This window comes from Coffea eugenioides, chromosome 7, assembly GCF_003713205.1.
Source record: "Coffea eugenioides isolate CCC68of chromosome 7, Ceug_1.0, whole genome shotgun sequence".
Taxonomy (NCBI): Eukaryota; Viridiplantae; Streptophyta; class Magnoliopsida; order Gentianales; family Rubiaceae; genus Coffea; species Coffea eugenioides.
In genome coordinates, this window is record NC_040041.1 from 19,366,727 (window position 1) to 19,377,723 (window position 10,997).

A 10,997-nucleotide genomic window follows, 5' to 3' on the forward strand; every position below is an offset into this window, starting at 1 on the left:
ATTTGAGATCCAAGACGAATTTCGTGAGCTTCCAGGAGACCAATCGCTTCCAGTAGTAAAGACCACGACTGCCAATACACTAATATACAACAATTGACTAGCTTAAATAACTCAGCTCGAGTAGCGGTAGGATGCCCAATAAATACACCAAGCAGATTTCCCCTGTTCCCTGTACTGCAATGAAAAATATAAACAAGTGTGAACCAACTTATGTTCACTGCAGAAGCAAAGATCCCTCTGGAAGAGCAACCACACTATGGAAGGGAACCGACCGCTGAGGCAAAGATCCGTCTTCCTCATCATCGTCAAATTCTAGTATGTACTTGCCAAACAATCATTCGAGCATATTACTATAATCATTTCCTTGGAACAAATCGAACCAGGCCTTCCTACAGAGTATTACTGCCAAGCAATACAGGCAAAGGGAAAACAGTCTGAACTGAATTTACAAACAAGCTTGAATAACTACTAAGGAATCATCTAAACTAGTCAAAAGAAAAACATGTCGAGTTGTTAATTCTTCAAAATACTAGATGAATACCAAAGTTTGATTGAGATAGCTTCTTACTCGTCAGTTTTTCTCTGAAAACCAACAGCGGAAGCCATCAAATGCCATACAAGTTGTAGAAAGGGATGTCAACACAAGATTAATGGACAGTCATGCTGCTATTGTAAAATGCACGTAATGTACCGGAACAATTGAAACTACATATAGGCAGAATGTACCTTACGAGCTTGAACTACAGTTACTTTATAGAGGGCAGTGGTGTTTGGGTAGACAGCTAGAACATGTTTTCCTGGTGGGAAATCTTGAGCGCTAGAGGGATCATTCTGCTTGGGGAGCTTGTACTTCCTGAAAGAAGTAAAATTCAGCTCCCAATCAGTTGAATAAACAACCACAATCAGGGCTTGAAACAAGGAGACCGACGAGTAACTCGAAGTATATATGACCAAATAAAAGTATTTTAAAAGGAGATAAGACTTGCATAAACTATATTTGAAGCTTCAGAATAATCCACATAGGCAAATGTTTGATCATTGTTTTATAGGTTTAAACCAAAAAAAGCAAGTAGCATTTGTCATTTGATGCTTAGTTTCAAATTGAATTTAACAAAATGACAATACTGAGGTTTCTGAATGTTATTTTATCAAGAAGAAATGTTTCAAAAATCATTATTCAAGATACATGCCTGTGCAGATACTGTGGTATCCAGCGAATTATGTATCGAATTCTATCGCGAAACATCCTACATTCTTCTTGTTTTTCTTTTGTCTATCGTACAACTACAACTGGTACATTAGTTAAAAGAAAAAGGCATAATTGTTCATGAAGAAAGATCATACTAGACTATGGTTTAAGATAATAAAAAGAAAAAGAAAATTGATAGTCCTTGACTGTAGAAAAAAAGGATACAAAATAACTCGTAATTAAATAAGTGCATGCAAAAGCTTAGTAAACTAAAAGGCACAAGAGAAATTTGGATTAGATATCCTCAGATGGATAGAAATAAAAGGAACCAGGTTTTCTATCTCTGCCCGCCAACCTCCTCATCATCACCAGGTTCTTCGTCTAGGACTTCAAATCTGCACGTAGTCATCAGAAGTAAGAAAAAATGCAAATGAGATGGAGGAAGTTAATTAGATGATCTTTGCACTTAATTTTGAACTTTTGAACAACACAAGAAATGAAAACTGTGACATTTCAAGAGAGGATGGGGGTTAAGTAGATGATCTTTCTCCTTAATGATGTGTTTTGTAGGCCCCTGTGATGATGAGATAAGATAGTTCCAAGCTAGTCTCAGAAATTGACTTACTCTCTACTTGCTCTGTCGAACTGTGTTACTCTAACTATAAACTACTCATCTTTATCAGCATCCTCTTGGGTAACCCTAGCTGCTACCCGGAAAACATACAAGTTTCAAAGAACTATTGAAAAGTTATTGCAAGCAAGAACAAATAACGTGTTAGGCTGCTGCCCTAAGTTACACTAGGACAAAAACAAAAGAGGTTATCATGTCAATGAAAATAATAATCAGTTCATACTCGTTCACCCTTCAAACTAGCAAGTAGCAAGAGCATCAAGGTGGTTATGCGCAGAAGGTGTCAATATTGAGACATCAGAATCAGCCTTCATACCTTTATTTTTTCTGCTGCTCACTGCCGTCTGTAGGTAACATCAAACAAAAGTTTACTGAGAAAGAATGAACCTGCATGGATATCAAAAAAGGTTACTTCGAATGCAATCAAAGCCAAGAAAAACTACATCATCTCAAAAACAAAATACTACAAAAGATAAGATGACCAAATTGACTCTGTCAGAAATAAATGATCGATTTTCTCTCTTACTAGGTTCCATGTACTAGAAACACCATAAGAAGCATTACTTGATATTTAATGCTCATAATTCACTCATTTGGGAAATCATTTTCACTTGCAATTACACCCTTCAATAGGTCTTTACTAAGGGGAAGATATTTTTTCTTTCATATTTCCTAGCTATAACTTTGCAAAGTTATTGACCTGGGGAGAAAATATGTTTGATGCAGTGTTTTTGGAAACTTTGAGCTTAACCAAAATCAAAGGGCAGCACAGGTCCCAGTTGCAGGCTTCTCCATTGACACCGTTAATTTCAAGTCTCTCTCTTTTCCTATTAATCTTCTTTTCAGTTTCAATCACCATTTTGTAAGCTCCAAAGAAGGTTAATTTCCCCCTCTGTATACCAAACGACCCAAAAATGAAATTTTTATTGGTGAATGCAACAGTAAAAACTTAAGGCAGCATAAAGCCAGAGTAAGTTCTTAGATTACTTATTTACAGTCATTTATCAGCAGTATCAGACAAAAATACATATCCTTTGTCACTTCTGGGTTTCGCTGTTGCCCTGAAGGTCCAGTAGGTATCAAAGCATCAAGTTGCCCTAACAAGTAACAACTGATTGGAGAAACTGCAACCAAACAGACAATGATCTAGGTGCTTACTTTTGCAGATCTAGAATAAACAATTCCAGAAGAATTCAACAGTTATTATGAAGTATTTTCATAGAATAATCCAGGGCATACTACTTCCTCCACCACCGAAATCGTTAACATATGAATGGAACCAAAGCTTTTGGAAATGTCTGCCTATCAACAGTGATTTATGTTTGAGGGTAATTTGCAGACGCACAAGGAAGAAAAAGAGCAAGAAGTGGAAATGATGGACATACTTCATTTCACTCTCTGAAAGCTCTTTGGCTTGAGTATATAGCATCTTCAGCCTTGAGAGTGAATTATCACCAGGCTTCTCAACCACCCCTGGAGCTGGATGTGCAAGCCAAAAATTTAAGACACTTTTTGTATATGCTTGTGCAGAATCATTAATAACAGGCGAACAAATAGAGAATTTGCAAATAATCTGCCTTTGCAAGAACATAGGTTGTTAGTTGTTCCCATAGATTGTATAATAGCGAAAATAACCACAAGTTATGTACTTCAACTACCGGGAACTAATGTCGTGCTTGTCAACTTCAACGAATTTGAGTTCAACAACTCAACAAATATCTGCAATCTTATTAATATAGACTGGTTAAAGCAATCTCATTTTGACTCTTTCTTCCAAGAATCAGCATAATGAATCTGTGAAAAGCTTTAAGAAGCCATGGGAGCCCTTGACATGGGAAAAAGATGCGACTTTGCATCTTTTTATTCAGCTTTCTTCTTTGGACTATGTAACTAAGTTGCCATTGAAGCAGCTTCTGTAACATACTTTAAGCCAACCTTGAATTGAGTCAATCATTGAAGTATGCCAAACCATTTTTTGTCAAACTTCCATAACATTTAAAACGGCATTACTCCCTAAAGAAACAAATTCCAATTGAACAGAAGAGATGTGTAAAATAATTGGCTCTTGTGTAAAACTGGCTCATCTGGCCCAAAAAATATAGAGCTTATAATTTGTAGATAGCTGATTGCTCTTTGAAGTGCATTCAAAATCTATTCGAGCCATGAGCCAAGTGTAGCATCATGACATAATAAGTGTACATCGTCTGGCATTGGTTGTCATATGTAAATTAACTAATTAGTGAGTTTGACACTCTAAAATGGGACAAGACACTGAATGATTTGGTAAGCTCCCTTCCTCCATTGCATTTTCTAGTGTAGATAAATTTCCCACTAAGGGAGAAGTTAGTGCAAGGCTGACACGTGTTTGACACCCAATGCAATGCATGACATATGTCTCCCAAAATTTTGAGGGATATCAAATTGGATATGGGGCACAAACGGTCATCATATGACTGTTCAGGAGCGGTCCTCTCACATGCTCCAACAAGAGACTCAGCAAAAGCCACATCGCAAGGGAATAAGTAGGAGACAAAATGACCTTGTTTGAATTAGTAAGGCTAAAAAAAAAATAATAAATGATGTGTTACTTTAACAGATTCCGTCACAAAGTGTTAGGACTCCGTTCCATAGAATCCCGCCCAAATGAACAGGAAGCAGTAAAAAAAAAAGTCCCTTGCATACCCTCCAAAATAATTGCCAATATTCATTCATCCACAACTCTAGAAAATAGGGCAAGATAGCATATGGCAAAATAACATCGTAGAATAGGAAAGTGGTAGACCAAGGGCAAAGAAGAAAAATGGTGGAAATGCACTGTCACTTAATAAAAAATACAATGAGGAGAAGGAAGAAATAGTGGCAAAAAGGGATAGTCTCGGAAGTGTGAAATCTAAAAAAAGTTTAGGAAAGATGAACTCAAATTGTAAAATGGGAGATGGGGGATCCGAAGCAAAGACTAAGCAGAGACATACCCAGGTAATAATACTGCAGGCTTGTCATATAATTTGCATATTTTGACAATGATGTGGAACAATTTTACTTGTACTTATTTTAAGCACACAATTTGATTGAAACACTATAAAAAAATAAAATAGAAAGTTTGTTCGGAAAACTATATGAATACTAGGAGTTAAATATGTTGATGGACCATATAAAAGAGGAAACTGGAAGAAAATTTTGCACAACAAGTGTTTGTGAAAAAGTAAAGGACAACTGTCCAACCAATTATTGGTAGGAATTGCTAGAAGAGAATAAACAGAAGCCATGAGTTTCCACAACAATAAGAATGGTATATTCATTATACGAACTATATGAACTTTCCACAATAAGTGAGGAGGTTTTGGGCAAGTAAAAGAATAGGGAAATTTAAAAGTTGTATTTTTTTGGGTAAGCAAGCAAATCTTATGGTGTGTATACTATTACTAGGTGTTTATGGGTGATCAATTTAAGATAAACTAAGACACATAGGAAGAGAAAAAGTAAAATGGCTCGTCCAAAGTAGATATATATAGGTGAAGATGTTTAGATGAGTATGTCCTAATATCATGTTGGATAGCAAATATTTTTTTAGATGAACTAATGATAGTGGAGAAATAGTGGGATGCAATGTAAATCAGTAATTGGAACTAATTGCTTTACAATTGATTGGGATTTGTATGTGTTATGCTAAATTTACACAGTGTTCAATGTGTCTCACCTATTGTTAAAAATTGGTTACAAGATTATTACGCATGCCTATACATTTTGTTGGTTACGTATTACGTCATGTGACTAATTAGTGACATTGGAGCAATGCTTTGATGCAATTGAAAATCAATAATCCATTACCATAACAATATTAAAACAAGGTATGGAAGATTGACAACAGGAGAAAAATTTACAAAGAAAGGGGGAAGGAGATAGGGAAGTGCACACAATATACTAGCATTAACTTACCTCATGTTTACGAGTTGGTACCTATTCGTATAGTAGCAATCTAGTTGAAATGGATTGCTTCAAAATTGATTGCAATGAATGTAGATTCTAGGTTATGTTTATTAGTCCGAATGTACACATTGTTCAGTATACCTGACATAGTGAAAAAGAATGGTTACAATGTATTTTAGTAGCGTGCCTTTATATCATGTTGAATACCTATTGTTTTTATGTGAACAAAGAGTGACAGTGTAGCAATACTCTCATATAGTTGTAAATTAGTAATCCATTAGCATAATTATATTTAAGCAAAATCAAGAAGATTGACAATAGAAGAGAAAAAATAAAAGCAAGGAGAGGGAAGGGAAGTGCAACACTATGAATCATTAATAGTTGTTAGTTAATATTTGTCACTTGATACTTATTTGTATAGTAGCAACCCAGTATTTGAATTTCATGAAATTAAATTTGATTAGAATGAGTATGGGTTATAGTATGTATGTGTTAGACTGAATATTCTTGACGTTGAGTGTTCTGAATATGCTATATCATACTTAGTAGTGCATTTAGAATGTATTTGACTATAACAGCATAAGCAGCAGCATCCCATAGCAATTGAGGGAGATGTGGTTGGTGAAGCACCCCTAACAAAGTCCACCATAGGTGATTTGATTCACAATTAACCTTAGCAAGCTAGTCTGATCAAGTACTATTGATGGCAATGTGATAGATATTTATGCAGCTGAATTAAAGGCACCGAAAAGCATTTCAGAGATCCCACTACCATTATAACTAGCCCCACATTCTGGTGGTCATGCTTATAGTGGTCAGATGGCATAAACACTAGCACAGTTGGCTTTGCGAAGCATGAAAAAGAAAGGTTAGTGTAAGTTGAGAATTTAAATATTCTATGTGATAATTAATTGCAATTACTTTCTATTTTCCATTTGTAATCAATTTGGCTTAAACTATCGCTCACTATATTAAGTACTAGCATTTACTGCTTTGGTTTACCTGTGATCTCCTAAACAATTCAATGTTTTGTCTATTTTGCTTACCAATGTGATAAATAGAACTTTGCACTTGGGTTGGTCATGGCGACAAAGTTTCGAAAGGAAATTGACTTTAGTAGTTTCACCTTCAATGTTGTCGATATTCCTCACCTATCACCCGATAACGTGTAATTTTCTGGCGACTTTAATATTCATGATGAAGTACCCAAATCACTGGAGCGAAAGGTTGGCTGTGTATCATTTAGATTTATTGAAATTGCTCATATCTCATAACCTGCAAAGCTAGTTGTTTATATATTGAATACCTTTTGTGGAAAAATGAATGACTGGAGTTAAAAAATTTTGCAGGAAAACGATACCAAGTATTGGTTGCTATACACAGCTTAGCTATGTACTTCAGAGTACAATGCTAACTTCAAGGAAATCATAATGACCTTGCAGATTCCTAATAGAACGAGGCTAACTCTTACCGATGCTTGAAGTCGAATGTACATTGAAATGACTGCTTGCAAGTTAATAAACAAATGACTATATTCAGATAGTTTTTGTTTTTGTTAAGGTCAATAGATGGAAAAAGTTTATCCATATTTGAAAAATAATAGCATTTTTTTTTGTAAATTTGTGAATGCAATGAAAATGAATAGTGTTGTAGTTGTGTACCTCTTTGTGGCAATTATTGGAGTTATTGTCCAGCACATATGTTTGACTAATTATTGGATTTCAATTGATTCCATTAAACAAAATAAAAGTTCTTCTAATACACTAAATTAATTGGTGATATTTGAGCACTGTGTAGTACTTTTATATGAAAACAAATTGATCATGTCAAATTTAGTGCTTGTGTGCTTACATAATAGGAAATAAAGTGTTCCTGATCAGTATAATGCCGTTTACACAAGTTGTACATTCTTATTAATCACTTGTACAATCTCACAACACAAGTGTCATAAATTTAGTACTACTTGAATTTTAGCAATTTAGGATTCCTAACATACCATGAAAACAAACCATTCTTGATCGGCATAATACCATCTATACAATTTGTAACTCCTTATTAATTATTTATACAATTTCACAATACAAGTGTGATAAATTTAGAATTACCTAAGTTTAGGAATTCGGGATTCCTAATGTAACACAAAATAATCTATTTTCAATCAGTATAACACCATCTACACAAGTTATACATCCTTATTAATTGCTTTTACAACCTTACAACACAAGCATCAAATTTAGCACTACCTGAATTCTAGCAATTTTGGATTCCTAGCACAATATGAAAATAAATCGTTCCTGATTAGTGTAACAGTGTCTACACAGTTTGCAACTCCTTATTAATTGCTTGTGTAACCTTACAATACAAGTGTAATAAATTTAGGACTACCTAAATTCTAGCAATTTTGGGCTTCTAATGTAACACAAAATAAACGATTCCTAATTAGTATAAACACTATCTACACAAGTTGTACATCTTCACTAATTGCTCGTACAACTTCACAAGACAAGCATCATAAATTTAGCACTACCTAAATTCTAGCAATTTAGAATTCCTGACACAATACCTAACCAGTGTAACATTGTCTACACAATTTGTAAGTTCTTATTAATAGCTTGTACAACCTCACAACACAAGTGTAATAAATTTAGAACTACCTAAATTCTAGCAATTTAGGATTCCTAAAATAACACAAAATGCACCTTTCTTGATCAGTATAATACTTTTACACAAGTTGTACATCCTTATTAATTATATGTACAACTTTACAATATAAGCGCCATAAATTTAGCACTACCTGAGTTCTAGCAATTTAGGATTCCTAACATAACATGAAAATAAACAGTTTCTAATCGGTGTAACATCATTTGCACAATTTGTAACTCCTTATTAACTGCTTGTACAATCTCACAACATAAGTGTGATAAATTTAGGACAACCTAAGTTCTAGCAATTTAGGATTCTTAATGTAACATGAAATAATTTGTTCGTGATCAATATAACATTGTCTACACAAGTTGTACCTCCTTAATAATTGCTTGTACAACCTCAAACTACAAGTGTGATAAATTTAGCAGCTGCTCAGGTAGGCTCTAATCATAATAATTGTGTTTCTATTATGAAGTTATACAAATAGTAAAAACTATATTACAAGTCATTTCAAGAACATTACATCCATTCCTTGCCCTCTATGAACAATTTGCAAATCTGATTAAGATGAATATAAATAATTTCATGTTTTGTAATTCACTTTAAACTCTAAAAATTTACACAACTGATTTGTTGGTGCCACAAACAAAGATACATAAAAATTTATTGGTCGATGTTACAATGTTAACATTGTTCTTATGGCTAGTTGGATGTGATTTCTATTGTCTCTTGGCTGTGGTGATAGTAATAAACCAACCTACACATTAAATGGATCACTGTCAATTAAACATAACAAAGGAGGAGGGTTGTACAAGCATAGCAATGGTACTCAAATCTTCTTCAACAAATACAATTATAGATTACTTGGACAAATAAGAGGACTGCATTGCTTGCTTTTTCGTGTAAATTTGGTGAAATTGCCAAAGAGGTCTAAACTTTTCACAAAATGCAACAAAAATATTGTGAGTGAGAAAGGTTCATTTACAACAACTTATTAGCTATAACAAGTACCTTGAATGATTGCAAAGAAAGCTATATAGTACCCTTGACAAGACTATATTTGTTGTAAAATTTATAGGCATTATCTTCTGTGTCAAACTCCATTCCTAATTGCGGAGTTCCACTTTTTGTCCACTTGTTGCTTTCCACAATGCCAATTCCTAAAAATCACGCATGTATGTTAGTTGAATTTATGACTACGCCAGCATACAAAACATACAACACTACACCATAACCACTAACAATATGCACACTTTACAAAAATATGCAAATATGAACTATACCAAAGTTTCTAAAATGCAATCTAGCTCACATAGCTACATTCTTTGCGCTATACAAACTATGTAAGGAAGAGAAAGGTGAAGGCTTAATTATATTCATACTGACAAATTAACAAATTGCAACTCACAAGGTCTATACTTCTAAAAAACACCATGTTCATAAGGTATATCATGTAAATTAGCACTAAATTATACAAAAGCAAATCCAATCCAAGATGTTGCACGAGTTTGAGACTTCTACAACTAGTAAAAAGGTGTTCATATCATTGCCCTCCATTTTACAATATACATACCGTAATTTTCACCTAACAAGATGTACACTATGGGAAACATATTGTACACAACCACACACCATGCGTACACTTAGTTCTTTATCGATGAGCAACAAATTACACACTCTAACAGACACCAAGTACATCACTTAGTTCTTTATATATGTCGTGCCATCCACTTAATAACTTATGATTTACTCATAAATCATATTTGGGCAATGCATACTCTCTAACAATGCATACTCTCTAAAGCTTGATGGCAAAGTGACGAAATTTGCACATGTGCACTCATACCAAACTAGTGTAACTATTGCATCGCTTTTTGTACAAGCGCATAAACACAATGATTGGCTATCACGTAATTGCTCATCATTTTATCATATAGTCCTCATAAACAAACTTTACAAATGATTTCTTTCACCGATTACGATTATATATTTTTGAGCCTACAAGTAACCACAATTCAATAAATGGGTCAGTGCCATTACCTTCGTCGGACTCCGACATTGTGTTTGACCACGATGTTGTGTATGGTTTGTTTCAAATCGTTGTGCACTTTACCGAATTTACCGAAGATGGATATAGCTGTATTTGGTCTCTTCCCTATTTCATATCACCCTCATTATGCTTGGTGGTCGAAATATTGTGTGGTACAAAGTTATTGTACCTTTCTTCTCGATGATTCCATAGTTGAAATCCACCACTAACATAAGAAAGACAAAGTGCACCTTCCTTCTTCAGTTCAAATTACCCCACACATCTCCTTCCAATAGATTCTGCCCTTCTCCCCAAAACTTAATGTATGCAAGTTTATCTTTCTACTGATTTTTTCCTTTCCTAGCTAGACAGAGAATGGTGTTTTGTTCAATATTATGGTAGGTGATTTTTCCTGGGTTTCATTTCAAAGTCACAAACGAAATCACAAATTCATTTGAAATTTTGAAATTTTGAAAAGCCAGTTTGGCTTTAACAGAGTCTGTTAGGGTAAGCAATCCCTTTTATTTTTTTTTCATTAGCCTAACTAACTGAAACGAGGTCATTTTGACTTTGCT

The 10,997-nt window shown here is 34.3% G+C and overlaps 1 pseudogene; it reads right to left on the minus strand.

Moving 5' to 3' along the window:
* Positions 1-214: 214 nt before the first annotated feature.
* On the minus strand, positions 215-3,742 carry LOC113777085 (annotated as a pseudogene).
* Positions 3,743-10,997: the final 7,255 nt, after the last annotated feature.